We start from the raw sequence: 16177 nt of genomic DNA on the forward strand, positions 1-16177 counted from the left end.
TGGACTATCTTAATGTTGACTAGATGTTAATGGCATACTTACTCAATCGGTTGATTTACTGCGTTATCCATGAGGAGTTTGATTCTGGTAATCACACGCAATTTAAAAACCAGCAAGGCAGCATCTCAGCGTCGCTGTAGCCATCGCATGAAAATCCCAGTGTTTCCAAGTCCCCTTAAAACATCAACATATATATATATATATTGTTTTAAGATGGAGCGATAAAGACAAACGCTGAAAGAAGAGATGGACGGACTTGTCGCCCACACGCTGGCTTGCTCCGTTATTTTGTCCAAGCGCGTTCAAAATCCACTGAGAGCAGTTCGAATCGATGAGATACGTGCTTGATTGGGTATCCCTTGTTGTAATAATGTACATCAGAAGGAGGGGATGGACTCGTGCTGTGCCTCAGCTGCTCTGAGAGCATGGATCAGCAGCTATTGCCAAACACTTTCTTGGCTGCTAATAGCACTTTTCCCCCTTCTTTGTGTGGCTGATAGCAGCTATTTAAAACGACAACAGCGAATCAGACGAGTCTTCCTTACTGCAAGATCCCTTCCTCTGTTCAAGTGAGTCAGGCACAAAATCCGAATCATGCGCTCTCCTTGTTTTTGTTGATACAGAATGGAAAGAATAATAAGCTAGTTTTTTTAACGGTGAGATCAAAATGATGCACACATCCCCATCCTTCAGATTTGGGACCATCACAGACACTATCAGCTTTTTCTTTAAAATGTTTCCCTCGCAGTAAAGAAAAAACTTACAGATAATGTTTGGTATTATTTAGGGGGAAAGTGGATAAATTGTCCATCTTTTTCAGATCATCTTCAAGATCGAAGACAATTGGTCCGCTGTCTGCTGCAAAGGTTATGACTGTGGGCGCAAATTGTTTTCTCGAAAACCAGAACACGGTAAGTTGTCAAAGGATTTTTTTCTTCTTCTGCCAGATGTGTCTGTCCGTGTCTTTGCCGTGTCGTGGTTTCCCAGTCTCACGCTAGTCAATAGTCAGACATATCTGACCGGCAGGGGAGTCGCTCGATAGGAACAAGATCTCCTCTCCGTTCAACAGGCTTGTTGGGGGACGAGAAAGAACAGTCTTTCACTGATTCCGGATGTTTTAGCCTAATCTCGCTGCGTATGCCACTACACCACTGCATGCCGTTAGATCCGCCCAAGCATCTGTCCGTCTAACCATTGGCGCATCCATCAGTGTCACACGCTCTGCACACTCGCACCGACCATACCCCTCTCAGTAGACACAACAGCCTCGGCACAGCGCCTCTTCATTTCTGACACATTCGCTTTGGTCAACAAGCTGGAGGTTTTCAGTGGTCTAATGGTCGACATTCTCATGTCCTAATACAAGAAATCAAAAGGGAATCAAGGCAGATTTGATGCAATCGGTAGCTTTTCACTAACATTGCATTGAGACAGTGGGCTATGTAAAGCTGTGCGCCTCTCTGCCTCTAGTCGTCTGAAGCCTACTGTCAACTCTGGGAAGCCACTGCTACCTGAAAGAATCACTATGTTTTTGTAATGCAAACTATGGAAACCATATACACATTTAGTCTCAAATGGACTAAAAACATCGTATCCAAAGTTGTATTTGGCTTGTGCGTAAAGAAGCGTAAAAGTTGTTCTTTTTGGGAACGCACCAAAAGGCAAAGCGCAATAAAGCGCTTTACTTCAGATATGCTGACTGATATCTCCTAATGGTGCTGAGGACTAAACGAGTTGTGGAAGACACCTGGAAAGGATTGTCTGTACGCCTGTACAGTGTTCAATAGGCCTATTATGAAATATACTGCTGAGAAGGATGCAACATGTTTCCAAGACAATGTTGAAGAATATGAGATGTGTTTTTTTTGCATACAATATTACAGTAGTGCATAGTGCATAGCAATTCGATAACTTGACCGTTCTCTTGGCGTTACTTTACTTTCAGTTCAGTATTCGGTTACATTTCTAATCTACTCTTAATCATTCGCTCCCTCTATTGAAAATAGTGTGCCAATGGCATAAGTAAAGGCTACAATACATGAGCCATATTTAAAATAAAATAAAATGGTATCGTGAAGTAAAATGTAAATATGTCAATTATGCCCATTTGTTCGTGTGTGTGTGTGTGTGTGTGTGTGTGTGTGTGTGTGTGTGTGTGTGTGTGTGTGTGTGTGTGTGTGTGTGTGTGTGTGTGTGTGTGTGTGTGTGTGTGTGTGTGGCTACGAGTGAGTGACCAGTACAGCATTTCAACTTCAAGATTAACGTCACAAAACGCTATTGTTTTAATGAATATGATTTATCTTGAACATGTTTCTGCCTCATTCGTTGTTTTCAATGACAAATAGAAATTCGTCATATCCTTCATTCTGTTTGCAGATATATGATTCAGGCCATTATGTTCACAGGTTAGGCCGAACGTGCAATGCCATTACAGCTTTGGATAGGTCTACTGAATTAAAAAAGACCGCAATAATGTTTCCCGCTAAAACAAAAGTTGAAGCTTGTGATTCATTCAGTTGGAGTTAGTTTCCATGTTTAGCAGTGTAGCACATTTAAGCCTATATTTAGATTTGAAGGGATGTGACAAGGCTAACTGAAACTCTTTTCTTTAGATAAGGATTCCTTAAAAAGTTGGAATTATAATGACGTTTATGATTATTTAAACTTAACTTTATATATATTCAGTAAACCAGAAGTATAAAAGAAGCATGCCAAAAAGGATTGTTCTTACTGATGTTTGTTCTGTTGTTAGGAGTTTGTTAACTACAACCGTATTTAATGTTTATTATTATTATTAAAAAACATGAAAATATATTTTGGAATTACCCTTTATTTGAAAACTAAGGCTGCGAACTTTGCTTGGTAGGCTTCTGTGGGACTTTTGTTTATTTCTTCTAGCTAAGGCCTACTCCTTATCCTTAATATTGCAAAAAGTGCAGTCATTCTCTCGACAAGTATCTTATAGTAAATTACCCTTTGGTACATGTGTGTGTCTCTCTCTCTGTGTGTGTGTGTGTGTGTGTGTGTGTGTGTGTGTGTGTGTGTGTGTGTGTGTGTGTGTGTGTGTGTGTGTGTGTGTGTGTGTGTGTGTGTGTGTGTGTGTGTGTGTGTGTGTGTGTGTGTGTGTGTGTGTGTGTGTGTGTGTGTGTGTGTGTGTGTGTGGAAAGAGAGAGAGAGATGGGGGGAGAGGGCACATATTTAGCGTCTTGCCCTTTATTGCTCGTTGACATGTAACTTAATCACCACCTATGTTTGTAACTGTGATAATGATTCGAGTGACCATGGTTTCTGCAGAGGCAAATGCATTTATATTTATGTTCAGCTACTGTTTTCTACTGTGCAATTATCAAGGTAAAGTGTATTTGTATGTACATGCACAACAATAATGGGTCTGTTCATTAAGTCAACTTATGATAACTGTTTGGCTATGAAGCTGGTTTTATGCTCGCACATTCTTGTTCATAATAGGCTACAGAAGAAAAAATCGGACTGCTATAATTATTGGTTTTATAACGCCCACGCATGGCACAGACAGCAAGCTTTTTTGCAGACCTTACCTTGTAACATACTTTATAGACAAAAACACGGGGAAAAATGTCTGTGTAATTTCCAATGTGTTTAATACATTTAGTCAATTTCCTTATGCACATATGCTAAGTTAAAAGTGAGATACTTTTCTTGATATATATTTGTGATATTCATTTTTTAACTTTCAACTCCATTTTGTTACTCAGAGCTTGGAGCAACTTCCCTCATAACGCCCCCGCTACTCCGACACCTGTTTTGGATCTTTCTAACTACCGTTAGACCTCCCTTTTCCTTTAGGGACAATAAAACAGAGACTTATCAAAGATTGCATGATGATCAAATCAGTGTTAGAGAAGAATCAGAACCCCACCTGGACGTTTCATATGATTTTTGGTAGCCTATCGCATGTTGCCTCTAATGCCAAGTTTTGTTAATGACTATAAATCATTTGGCCTAGTCATTTTGTCTTTGGTCAAATCTGGTACTCTTGTAATTGTTACTATTATTGTGTTGGCTAAACGTGGTGCTATTTTATTCCATACCGATCAAACTTGTTTTCTCGTTTTAGTCAACTCGATATATATATATATGATGGTTGAAGACTCCGGTGGTGCTATAGAATAGGCTAGCCCCCCAAAAGTAATTCATCAAAAGTTACTTCTGAGTCCGTCTAATTTACTGTGCTGTTTCTACTGCTTTGACAATTATTTTTGGGGTGGCACCGTGTGTATCCACTGTGCGCATCACTTTTTCTCCACACATACCTGGGTTTTACCATTGACTATTTTTGTTTCAAAAACACTGAAATGTTATACCTTTTCATCTGTTTTTGTAATTTTGTATAATCCATCTATCAATCAATCAAGCAACATGTTAATGTAATTATTAAGCCCTTTTTACATCAGCAGATGTCACAAGGTGCTTATACAGAACCCAGCCTAAAATCCCAAAGAACAAGCAATGCAACAACATTGATCAAATAGCATATTGTTCATTCATGTTTAATTCCATTCGTTGCACTACATTTGGTAAATATATCTAGCCAACATTGGATATTGGGAATTTCAGTAGGCCTACGATATGTCCATAGACCAAACTAACTTATTTTACCAATGTGCCCTGTAAGGGCAGGACAACGTTACCAACATGATACCCGTATGGTTATTTACTACATTCACCGCACCAACTGTGTTGTAGGACCTCTCGAGTTTACGCAGCCGAGCAAGTGGCAAATAATTAGCTACAGTGGTATTTGGAGCACACAGAGAGAGGTGGACCATCACTTTCACAAACTCACCAGAGGCTTACATAAAAGCCATTATAACCTGCAGTTTGAGATAACATATTTCACGCATAAAGGTTTATAATTGCCGCTACTGTGACCTTAGCTCCCCCGGGAATATTTGCAATAGACTCCCGCCGTGGCGTCGGAGTCAGCTGCGCGGTACCAGGGTCGGGTAGGTCATATGATAGCAGTGCTGCGGGACCCATGGAGGCGCGCATCACACAGTTGCAAAACCTGCTCTTGGTCCTGGGGTCGAGGATGGGCTTTCAGCCATGTGTATACTTTTCTTCCGCCTAAAAACGGATATTTGGGAAATAAAGAGTACTGGAGCATGAATAGATAAGAATGGGATTTGTAAATAGTGTTTTTATATATCTCTGAGCCCGTGCACCATCAGGGATTTTATAGTGATCACATTGGCGAAGAGAGTGCGCTCGCCTGATCCATTCAGCTTCACGGCACACTTGTTCCTAGTAGACTGTTTAAAATTCGCAAGGAAGGGATTGGCTAAAGCCTCCTAGAATAAGAGTCGAAGTATTTGGTGTCTATAGTGGAAACAAGAGGCTTCTGGCAAAGGAAATTCTAATGTGTGGAAAGGGGACTTTAAGCCTATTGGTATTTCTGAGATCAGTAATATAAATATATATATATACGGATTTGTATTTATTTATTAAGTTCTACCCTTCCCTTCCCAATACATCCAAGCATACTCCTCGGGTCAAAGTTCATGAATCTACCTTTTTTCTTTAGAAGAAGAGAAGGTGATTTGCCAGCGACCATTTTCCATGTTCAGAGGTAAAATATGAAATAACATATCAAATTATTTTTATCACAATTTATTTAAATAAAATGATTTATCACAGTTTTTCGCAGCTGTTAGCATAATTGGCCAACTTCAATTTAGGGCAGAGTTACCATCCAAACCAACTCAAAAGTCAGTCAAAGTCATCTCAACAAGACATATCCTGCACTTTGACTCTGAAAACACAGAGATGGAATGTTATAGGTAGTGGATGCAGGTATTTCCCTCTGTCTCCCAGTGTCCTCCCTCCTTTCCATAGCTCGGATGTGCTGTGCGAGCTTGCAGGGTTGAGAGGGCAAGTGCTGACCAGCCCTCTTTCTCTGTCTGTTACTAGGTCACCAAGCCTCCCCCTCCAACCCTCCCGGCCGCTAGCCACCAGGGAGAGGGTAATTTAAGCCCTCCTTGATGTACCCTATTCATCACTGTCCCAGAGACCCGCTTCAAAATTAAAGTCTGATCTACAAAGTTAAACCAAAATGAGATAAAAAAAAATGGCAGAGGTCAAAGAGGGTTGGACAAGTCAGAATACAAGGTGGTGTTTTGCTGTGCTTGATTTATGTTTTTGGGGGGGAAGGGTGAGAAATGAATACATTAATAACCCATTGGATCAAGTGAGCCTGTGTCACAGCCAGACCTAATAACACTGCTGTTGTTTCAGCAGTTTAGTTGTTGATCCGGTCTGCAATACAGGAAATAGACCTAGGTTCCTCCCCAATGAGGTGGATAGCAGTGTTGCCTAGTATACAATGTTGTTGTGTCAGTATTGTTCCATCGGAGACGTTGCAGGATGCTCTCATTTTATTCAAGCACATCTATTGAGTTGAACGACGCGGCAGATCACGCATTGCCTTTTCTCAGCGTAATGTGTTGCTGAAACTTTCATGGTTTGTTTTTTTGGGGATTGGGTCAATTTTATTCCAATTCAGTCAATTCAAATAGTAAACTGACGTTTTCCATTTTCTTTAACATGTTTCAATGACAAAGATTTGGAATTTCAGTTTATTCCAGATTTGACTGAATTTGAATAGAATTGACCCCAGCCTATTAATACATTTAATGTGTTGGCTAACCTCTAATTCATTTTCACTGGATGAAGATATTGCCGCTTGTTAATATGTGTTTAAACAAATGTGCTTGTTTGAAAATCAAACATAAGAAGTAAAACTATGTTAAGTTTACTGAGTTGTGGGTTTTGGATAAGCCATGTGACATGTAGTACTGTTGTGAGTCAATCCTTCGTTATGGTGAGTAAAGACAGAGAGAGCGAGCAAGAGAGAGTGATAGAGGGAGGGAGGGATGGAGTGAGAAATAGACAGAGGGACAAGTAGGGAGTGCAATAAGTAAAAAGGAAGACAGAGAGGGAGGAAGGGATGGAGGGAGGGAGGGAGAGTGAGGGATGGAGGAAGATAAAGAGAGAGATAGAAAGAGGAGAGTGTGTGTGTGTGTGTGTGTGTGTGTGTGTGTGTGTGTGTGTGTGTGTGTGTGTGTGTGTGTGTGTGTGTGTGTGTGTGTGTGTGTGTGTGTGTGTGTGTGTGTGTGTGTGTGTGTGTGTGTGTGTGTGTGTGTGTGTGTGTGTGTGTGTGTGTGTGTGTGTGTGTGTGTGTGTGTGTGTGTGTGTGTGTGCATATGTGAGTGCATGCGTGCATGCAGTGTGTCTGTGCATGCTTCTATGTATGCAGCGTGTGCATGTGCCTGTGTACAGTATGTCTGGGTGGGTGTGTGTGTGTGTAGGTCCTGATCCTAGGCGGTGTATGGTAAACAGGAACGCTTTCTGTGGCAGGAGGAATTTCCCCCAGCAGCCCCCTATATCAGTAATAGTGCCGGTAATGAGCTGCAGCTGTCAGTGTGGTTTCCTCTCCTCGTCTGTGATTCATGTTCCAGCTCTCCAAGATCTACAACTGGAACAAATGTTTACCCCCAATGAGAACCAGACAAACAGGGAACCAAGCACAAATAAAAAAAGGGAAATACTGGCCATTTTTGTTTTGTTTTCCTAATGCAAGCCACCCCTGACGTGCACACCTTACAGTAAACCCCCTTATAGAACAGATGAGGATGCAAAATGACAGATCGTCTTCTCCAGCATTTAGGAAGTGCCTGCATTTCTCATGTCTCTGTATATTTAGAGTTAAATGGGGTTGACCACTGAATTATCATGTCCTGTCACTAACACTACGCTGTTATATCCATTTCTCTGATAATGCCACAGATAGAGACACAACATATAGATGTTAATGATGTTAGACTGCTGGAATAAGGCTTTGAGCTGCATGCTGGGGCTGCAGGTAGCCCAGCGGTTAAGAGCGTTGGACCAGTAACTGAAAGGTTGCTGTTATTAAAGAAATCCCAGAGACGACTAGGTGAAAAATCTGTCGGTGTGCCCTTGAGCAAGGCACTTAACCCTAATTGCTCCCGTAAGTCACTCTGGATAGGAGTGTCTGTTTAAATGTAAAAAAAAAAAAAAATGAAGAAGAGATGAGATCACCTAGTTAAAGCCCACGCTATCAGTCTGCAGTGATGTCACCAGCAGGGAACTGAATCACAGGCCTAGCCAGACACACATGGTCAAGTCATTAGGAGGGTTTTCCTACAGTAAAGTACTGTACAGGCTCTGCTTTCACTGTAGTGTGTGGTCTTTGCTCGGCATTGACTTACACCAATACTGAAATACTACAGTTTGCCTTTAAAGAGACTCCTAATGTAAAAGGGCAGATTGTAATGTTATGCCACCAACCTATTTTGTTGGACTTTATCTGGGTGTGTAGTATTATTTATAGAAACAGAAACTGTGGTTGAAGTTCTTTTCTGAATTGGAGTCCATCTATTGTGAAGCCAAATAGGCATCCCAGGTAGCACATAACGTTCTGAAAAGCACATGTGGCTCATGATCTTGTTGAGCGTGTGCCTGTCCTATGGTTATTCTTTTGCACACAAACCTCCCACAACTTTCTGGGAATGGTGCAGGATAGTTGCTTTGCTTTGGAACCTTCTCAGCGCATGTTTAAAAAAACGTTCAAGGAACAAAATTGTCTAGCTTGGTGACAACAGCACGTTTAATTTAACATTCAAAAAGAACCTTCACATTGTGCTTGAGCACATGCTATCCCAGCTAGCATATTTGGCTCCTTGGAAGTTGTGGGAACATATGTTTTTTGTTACACATTGGTTGTGGGAACGAAAGCCATATGTTTCCTGACCGGTAAAACTGAACGTTGTTGAAACATTCTGAGAACGGAAGTGAACATTTTGTCTGTTCTGGGAACATTTATTTTCAGGTTGCAGGGAGTGTTTAAAAAAAACATACAGTAGCTTCTGCTCAGTGCTCCCACTGCTCCACTCCCACTTCCCCCTCATTGACATGAAGGGGGGAAACTTCATGTTGGACACTAAAGATACCGTCAACATTTTTCGAACTATGCATTCCATGCCTCAAGCACGACTTCATGTTGTAGCCTACACAAACGACACGATGGGCATGTTCACACACACTTGGTTGTTTGTTGCAACAGTATGTGTAGGCAAAGCATACCAAACACAAGCAAGACTCATACAGGCAGTCAACATAGAGGTGGAACAGCTAGGTAGCCTACTCGTGCGGTACTTGCATGATCATTGAGTCGTTCAAACGCAGACAGGTTTTTGCCCGATGCAAAACTCAAGTGGGGAGATACATTCTTTTTTCAAGAACTCTGGCTCGTGGCTACGATATGGCAGAAAGTATAAAGATTAGGCCACATCATCACACAAAACACTGATTGTTTTTGCTCCAATGCAATGCGTAGGGACTGCATCCTGCTTGAGCAACTGCAATATCCGTTACAACAGACAGAGGTTGTATAGCCTGCAATAAATATTTTTGGGAATGTTCGTTCAAATCGCTGCAGGGTTTTTTTTTAAATTTAGTTGTTCAGAAATATGAGGCGGATACATAGGCTACATCATCATGGTTCAGAAGAGGGTGAGTAAACAGAGAAATGTAACTGGAGGTGGAGTGTGTGCAGTAGCAACGCATTGTGAGTAAAATAACACATGCGCATAAAGGGATCTGGATCCTTAGCTTTGAGAAAGATGTTTCCGTAGGGGAGGGAAGGGGCGAGACGGGGTGAAAACTCCATATTCGTAGCTACAGCCTTTTAAGTATACAACATAAACTCAGCAAAAAAAGAAACGTCCCCTTTTTTCAAGACCCTGTTTTTCAAAGATCATTTGTAAAAATCCCCAAAAACGTCACAGATTTTCATTTTAAAGGGTTTAATAAACACATTTTCCCATGCTTGTTTAATGAACCATGAACAATTAATGAACATGCACCTGTGGAACGGTCGTTAAGACACTAACAACTTACAGACGGTAGGCAATTAAGGTCACAGTTTTGAAAACTAAGTCACTAAAGAGGCCTTTCTACTGACTCTAAAAAACACCAAAAGAAAGATGCCCAGGGTCCCTGCTCATCTGTGTGAACGTGCCTTAGGCATGGTGCAAGGAGGCATGAGGACTGCAGATCAATAAATTTCAATGTCCGTACTGTGAGATGCCTAAGACAGAGCTACAGGGAGACAGGACAGACAGTTGATCGTCCTCGCAGTGGCAGACCACGTGTAACAACACCTGCACAGGATCGGTACATCCGAACATCACACCTGCGGGACAGGTACAGGATGGCAACAACAGCTGCCCGAGTTACACCAGGAACGCACAATCACTCCATCAGTGCTCAGACTGTCTGCAATAGGCTGAGAGAGGCTGGACTGAGGGCTTATAGGTCTGTTGTAAGGCAGGTCCTCACCAGATATCATCGTCGCCAATGGCACAAACCCACTGTCGCTGGACCAGACAGGACTGGCAAAAAGTGCTTTTCACTGACGAGTCGCGGTTTTGTCTCACCAGTGGCGATGGTCGTATTCGCGTTTATCATCGAAGGAATGAGCGTTACACCAAGACCTGTACTCTGGAGCGGGATCGATTTATTTGGAGGTGCAGGGTCCATCATGGTCTGGGGCAGTGTGTCACAGCATCATCAGACTGAGCTTGTTGTCATTGCAGGCAATCTCAACGCTGTGAGTTACAGAGAAGACATCCTCCTCCCTCATGTGGTACCCTTCCTGCAGGCTTATCCTGACATGACCCTCCAGCATGACAATGCCACCAGCCATACTGCTCGTTCTGTGCGTGATTTCCTGCAAGACAGGAATGTCAGTGTTCTGCCATGGCCAGCGAAGAGCCCGGATCTCAGTCCCATTGAGCATGTCTGGGATCTGTTGGATCGGAGGGTGAGGGCTTGGACCATCCCCTAAGGAATGTCCAGGAACCTGCAGGTGCCTTGGTGAAAGAGTGGGGTAACATCTCATAGCAAGAACGGGCAAATCTGGTGCAGTCCATGAGGAGGAGATGCACTGCAGTACTTAATGCAGCTGGTGGCCACACCAGCTACTGACTGTTACTTTTGATTTTGACCACCCCTTTGTACAGGGACACATTATTCAATTTCTGTTAGTCACATGTCTGTGGTACTTGTTCAGTTCTTGTCTCAGTTGTTGAATCTTGTTATGCTCATACAAATATTTCCACATGTTAAGTTTGCTGAAAATCAACGCAGTTGACTGAGAGGATGTTTCTTTTTTTGCTGAGTTTAAAATGTTCTCTGAACGTTACTAATGTTTTCTTTTGGTTTTTATGGAAAGTTTTCTTTACGTTCTGAGAACGGAATGTATGTTTTTATATAACATTCTCAGAACGTTCTCTGAACGTTACTAAAGTCTCCTTGTGGTTTTTGTGGAAAGTTTTCTGAAAGATCTCGAACAATTTGAGAACATGACTTTAAATAGAACCATGAGAAAACCCTATGCTTAATTTTAGCCAGATTCTGCCAGAACAGGATCCTGCACCTCTCCGTTTTGGTCAGTTTTTTTTTCATGGACCTATTTTCTTGGATCCGGTACCACTCATGGCATGACAAATCATTTCCACCTTTTGTAATGTCAAAAATATAATAAAAGCGATCAAAGTTCATTAGATTAGACTTTTCCTTAATTCTCCAACCCCCACAAAAAAAATTATATGAAAAATGATATTTTCAGCCCAGGCCTAATCTTCTGAGAGTTGATTTGGTTCGGGTTTATGGTTTGCCCAACATTGTAAACTATGTTTGAGACCAACGCGTGGCCTTGGCGGTGTGAGAAGTGCTCCAGTATCTCACATAACTAGAATGAGATTCACTTTCTATGTTCTCTCTCCCTCTCTGCTCTCTCCAGCATTGCACTTTATCATTTATTTTCTTATAGAATCATAGCGGCGCAAAGGGTTCTGAAGGAACTGCAGCTTCCCTGATAAATTGAAATACATTTGCTAAAGTTCTAGAATTACTGCTCTCTGTTCAGAAATAGATGAAATCATTCAGAATAGCCTACTACCTCATGAGAAGGCCTATCATTTAGCCACATAGGATCAATAGCTTCTTCTTTTTTTAAATTGCCTAGCTGTGGTTTGTAGCCCAATAACAAGAAATAGCCTACATCTGGCGCAAATCTGGTAGTGAAAAAACAGCACGCATACAAAACAGGTCTTTCGCAATATTTCAAATACAAATGAGGGAAAACACAAGTCGGAAAAGCAAATGGCTCCTGCTGAAAAGAGAAGACTGTGCTGTAGGTTACTAAAACATTTGATCAACTTCCAAATATTGTTTTACGAAAGAGAGAGAGAGAGAGAGAGAGAGAGAGAGAGAGAGAGAGAGAGAGAGAGATGGGCTTTTGGCATGAGCATCACCAGCGACTGAGCTGCGCATCATTGGGTGAGTCAGTGGAACTGGAAAGCATGTTTAGGACTATGACTTCCTCCTCATATTGTAGCCTACAATGTGGGTCTCCACACACCTAGGTCTAGGCTACTGATAGATTCAAGACAAGGTCCTTTTCATTGATAGAAGATTCTCAGTTTGTCAGTGTCAAAGTAGCCTGTGCGGTAAAATAAAAATACAAATGTGCGTTATTAAAAAAGATTCTGGCAAAGTCACCATTCATGTAGGGGCGGCAAGGTTGTCTAGTGGTTAGAGCATTGGGCCAGTAACCGTAAGGTTGTTAGATCGGATCCCTGAACTGATGAGATAAAAATCTGTTGTTCTTCCCTTGAACAAGGCAGTTAACCCACTGTAGGCCGTCATTATAAATACATTTTTTTTAACTGACTTGCCTAGTTAAATGAAAGTTACATGTAAAATAAAATGTGGAATTGCATTTTCCTAGGCCCTAGGCTACTAAATATGTTTCCCAACTGCGATAAGTGCCTCCACTCTACTGCTCTATTCCACTACGCAAATGAGATGATATGCATGCAATGCTTTGTTATAAAGGTGATTTCTCATGCGTTCTGGTACCTCAGAACTCTCAGTCACTTTTGGTCCCCGCACCTCCCGATTTACAAATTAGGCACCTCCCGATTTACAAATTTGGCACCTCCCGATTTACAAATTAGGCACCTCCCGATTTACAAATTAGGCACCTCCCGATTTACAAATTAGGCACCTCCCGATTTACAAACTAGGCACCTCCCGATTTACAAATTAGGCACCTCCCGATTTACAAATTAGGCTCCTCCCGATTTACAAATGAAGCACAGAGGAAACATGTAGGAAAGGTTATGCTGAAGTACTGAAAGTCCCACAGAAGAACTTTGTTTCTTAATGTCCTTTGAACTATTTGACAATGTTGCCAATGTCAAACAAGTTGGAGAACGTACCTAGAACATCACCAACATTTAAATGAAAAGTAACCATTTTTTAACTTTTAGGGAACGTTCCGTGAAAACGTAATGAAATACCACGTTCTTTAGATGTTCCAAAGCCAAGCAACTATCCTGCACCATTCCCAGAAAGTTGTGTGAAGGTTGTATGCAAAATAACCATCGGACAACCACGCTCTCACCGAGCTGTAAGGAACATATGGTTTCCCAGAATGGTATGTGCCAGCAAGACAGTGAGATTTTTATGCAAGCCATTATTCAAATGGTGAAGATAGCTTAGTCAGATCAGGCTATTGTGTTTGTATGAGGGGGGGGGGGGGGTCACTTGTGATTCATTCATAGGACTCACTTTTATCTCCATCTCAGATCCACTTCCATGTGTTTCCCCCTCAGAGCCTGTGGAACTGTGACTCAGAAGACGACGATGTGCCGTCCCTGCCATGTATCCTCCCCGTTGCATTAATCATGCGTTTTAATTAGTGCGGCCCAGCTTTATTAATTACGACTGATGTCTCGCTGATACAGTCTCCTACAATCGCCCCGCCCTCCTCATTTCACACACAAACTCAAGTCATCTAGACCTTAACCCCGCCTCAGACTACACTGAGATGTCTCAAGTAAGAAGCTAGAGACACAAAGAGAGAGAGAAAGAACAGGGAACAGATAGAGAGAGGGAAGGAAAGAGATAGAGAACAGAGAGGGAGAACGGAGAGAGGGCGAGAGAGAGAACAGAGAACCGAGAACAGATAGACGGCAGGAGAGAGAACAGAGAGAGCGAGAGAGTGCAGAGGGAGAGAGAACAGAGAGAGAGAACAGAGAGAGGGAAGGATAGAAAGAGAACATCGATTTAGGAAATTACTGGCCCTGAGGTAGGGAAAGACACATCATTAAAGGGAAATAAGGGGAGGAAGAATGAGGGAGAAGTGAGAGAAGAAAGGGAGGGCCATAAAACAGAGAGAAAAAGGGAGCAGAAAAAAAGAAAGCGGTTAGAGAGAGAGAGAGAGAGAGAGAGAGAGAGAGAGAGAGAGAGAGAGAGAGAGAGAGAGAGAGAGAGAGAGAGAGAGAGAGAGAGAGAGAGAGAGAGAGAGAGAGAGAGAGAGAGAGAGAGAGAGAGAGAGAGAGAGAGAGAGAGAGAGAGAGAGAGAGAGAGAGAGAGAGAAAGAGAGAGAGAGAGAGAGAGAGAGAAAGAGAGAGAGAGAGAGAGAGAGAGAGAGAGAGAGAGAGAGAGAGAGAGAGAGAGAGAGAGAGAGAGAGAGAGAGAGAGAGAGAGAGAGAGAGAGAGAGAGAGAGAGAGAGAGAGCATGAAGCAGCCACACGCATCCCTTTCATGTTGGCCTCAGAACAAGCCGCCTGCCTGTGGGATGAGCCAGTCCAGTTGTGAGACGCTTTCTCAGACTAAAGGCTGCGGATACAAATCACGAGTTTCCCTCTCGTCACATCAGCCGTGCGAGAGCCACTTCACCGCACCGGTGTTTATCTTGCGCTGACATTCTCTGCGTCGTTATTCCCCCACCACTCCTGAGTAGGATCCTTCTCGCTAAATAGACAGTGAGATGGATGAACTTAATGGTCGAGAGGAGGAGGGGGAGAACAAACCATCTCCCACTGTGACATTCCCTATATCCTCCAACGTTAGGAGGGGAACGCTATGACCGGGGCCATTTGATTTCATGCATATACCCAACCCTCATTTAGCTACAGTGGGGAGTGGAGGGAGGGGAGCAAACCATCCTCAGCCCCTCCTATCCTATCCTTCCTAACCCCTGAAGACTGGAGGCAGACCCATCGGAAGGAAGACTCGGTCCATGTAGGACACGTTAATGTTAACGTTGCGTGGAGGAATCTGTCTGAGGATCAACCTCCCATCACATGGCATCCTGGTGACCCCATGCAGCCTGAAACAAACGGTCGCAGTTGTGCGTGTGTGCGTGTGTGGGTCAGCTGTGTGTGTGTCCGATGTGTGTGTGTGGGGGTAAATGTGTGCCCCTAGGCTTCCACGGTCTCCTTTACAAGCCACTGATTAGTCGCCCCTCGGCACAGGAGAGACGCTATCCAAGCTGACACTGTGTACTGGGCTCTTTATGCTTTCTGCCTGTCTGAATTACCGTTGCTACACACAGGCCTACACATCCAAAGAATCTGCTTAAGCCCATCCTACCAAAAGCAGTAAGAGCATAAGCATCGTGACAGAGGTCATATGTTTAAACGATTTTTATCTTAGCCCCGGGATATGTTAGGTTTTTGTCATTTTCTCGGTGTTTATCTCGCACCTCAAGCGGCGTTATTCCATTTCAGTTTTGTCGTGAGCGATTATCATGAAAATGGGATTGACGTTTAGGTGTCGCATCATCACTGACCGGCAGCAGCACCTATAGAAAGACTCAGACGTTCAGCATCGGTAGGTCTACATGTTTTCTGTTGAAATACCATCTCCCAGTGAGAGGATCAAGTGCTGAGCTTCAGTCTCAGCGCTGACTCACTCCATCTCCTCTTTTGTGGCTATGGGGATTTGGGAAGTGCTATTCCTTTAGTTGTCCACGGATGACCACAGATGCTCTGACCCAAGCCAGCGACTCACAGCTAAATCCACACTTTCAGTGGTTGGGATCACCATCATTATCTGCCAGTGGATAGGTGCACATGAGCGCAGTTCTGATGACCACCATCTCTGAAGGGGAAACACAGGGGTCGTAGGTCAAATGCACATGCTGGGGATCACTGAGCAGGCCAGGGTCACCCTCTCTTCCCTTATCCTCCCTTTCTCCCACCCTCTGGTGGTGCTCAAGAGAGTGTAGTTAGAAATACACATCATTACCCCCCACATA

General features: G+C 42.9%; 1 protein-coding gene and 1 long non-coding RNA gene across 4 annotated transcripts in view; one reads left to right on the forward strand and one right to left on the reverse strand.

Annotated features, from left to right (window-relative positions):
- Positions 1-1416, reverse strand: part of LOC124033874 (teashirt homolog 3-like) — a 38976-nt gene extending 37560 nt beyond the window's left edge. The window contains 1 exon segment of the mRNA XM_046346256.1: positions 43-1416. The gene's annotated coding sequence lies outside the window, so the exon portion shown is untranslated.
- Positions 1-16177, forward strand: part of LOC124033875 — a 28831-nt gene that overhangs the window by 399 nt on the left and 12255 nt on the right. For 2 of the 3 annotated variants that reach the window (XR_006838470.1, XR_006838468.1), the window contains exons 1-2: positions 1-569; positions 821-911. The exon at positions 1-569 is cut by the window's left edge and continues 399 nt beyond it. This is a non-coding gene — a long non-coding RNA (uncharacterized LOC124033875). Of the gene's footprint in view, positions 657-820; positions 912-16177 lie in introns of all 3 variants that reach the window. The other variant, XR_006838469.1, reaches the window with a different exon arrangement.

This window comes from Oncorhynchus gorbuscha, linkage group LG04 (genome assembly GCF_021184085.1).
Source record: "Oncorhynchus gorbuscha isolate QuinsamMale2020 ecotype Even-year linkage group LG04, OgorEven_v1.0, whole genome shotgun sequence".
NCBI classification, from domain to species: domain Eukaryota; kingdom Metazoa; phylum Chordata; class Actinopteri; order Salmoniformes; family Salmonidae; genus Oncorhynchus; species Oncorhynchus gorbuscha.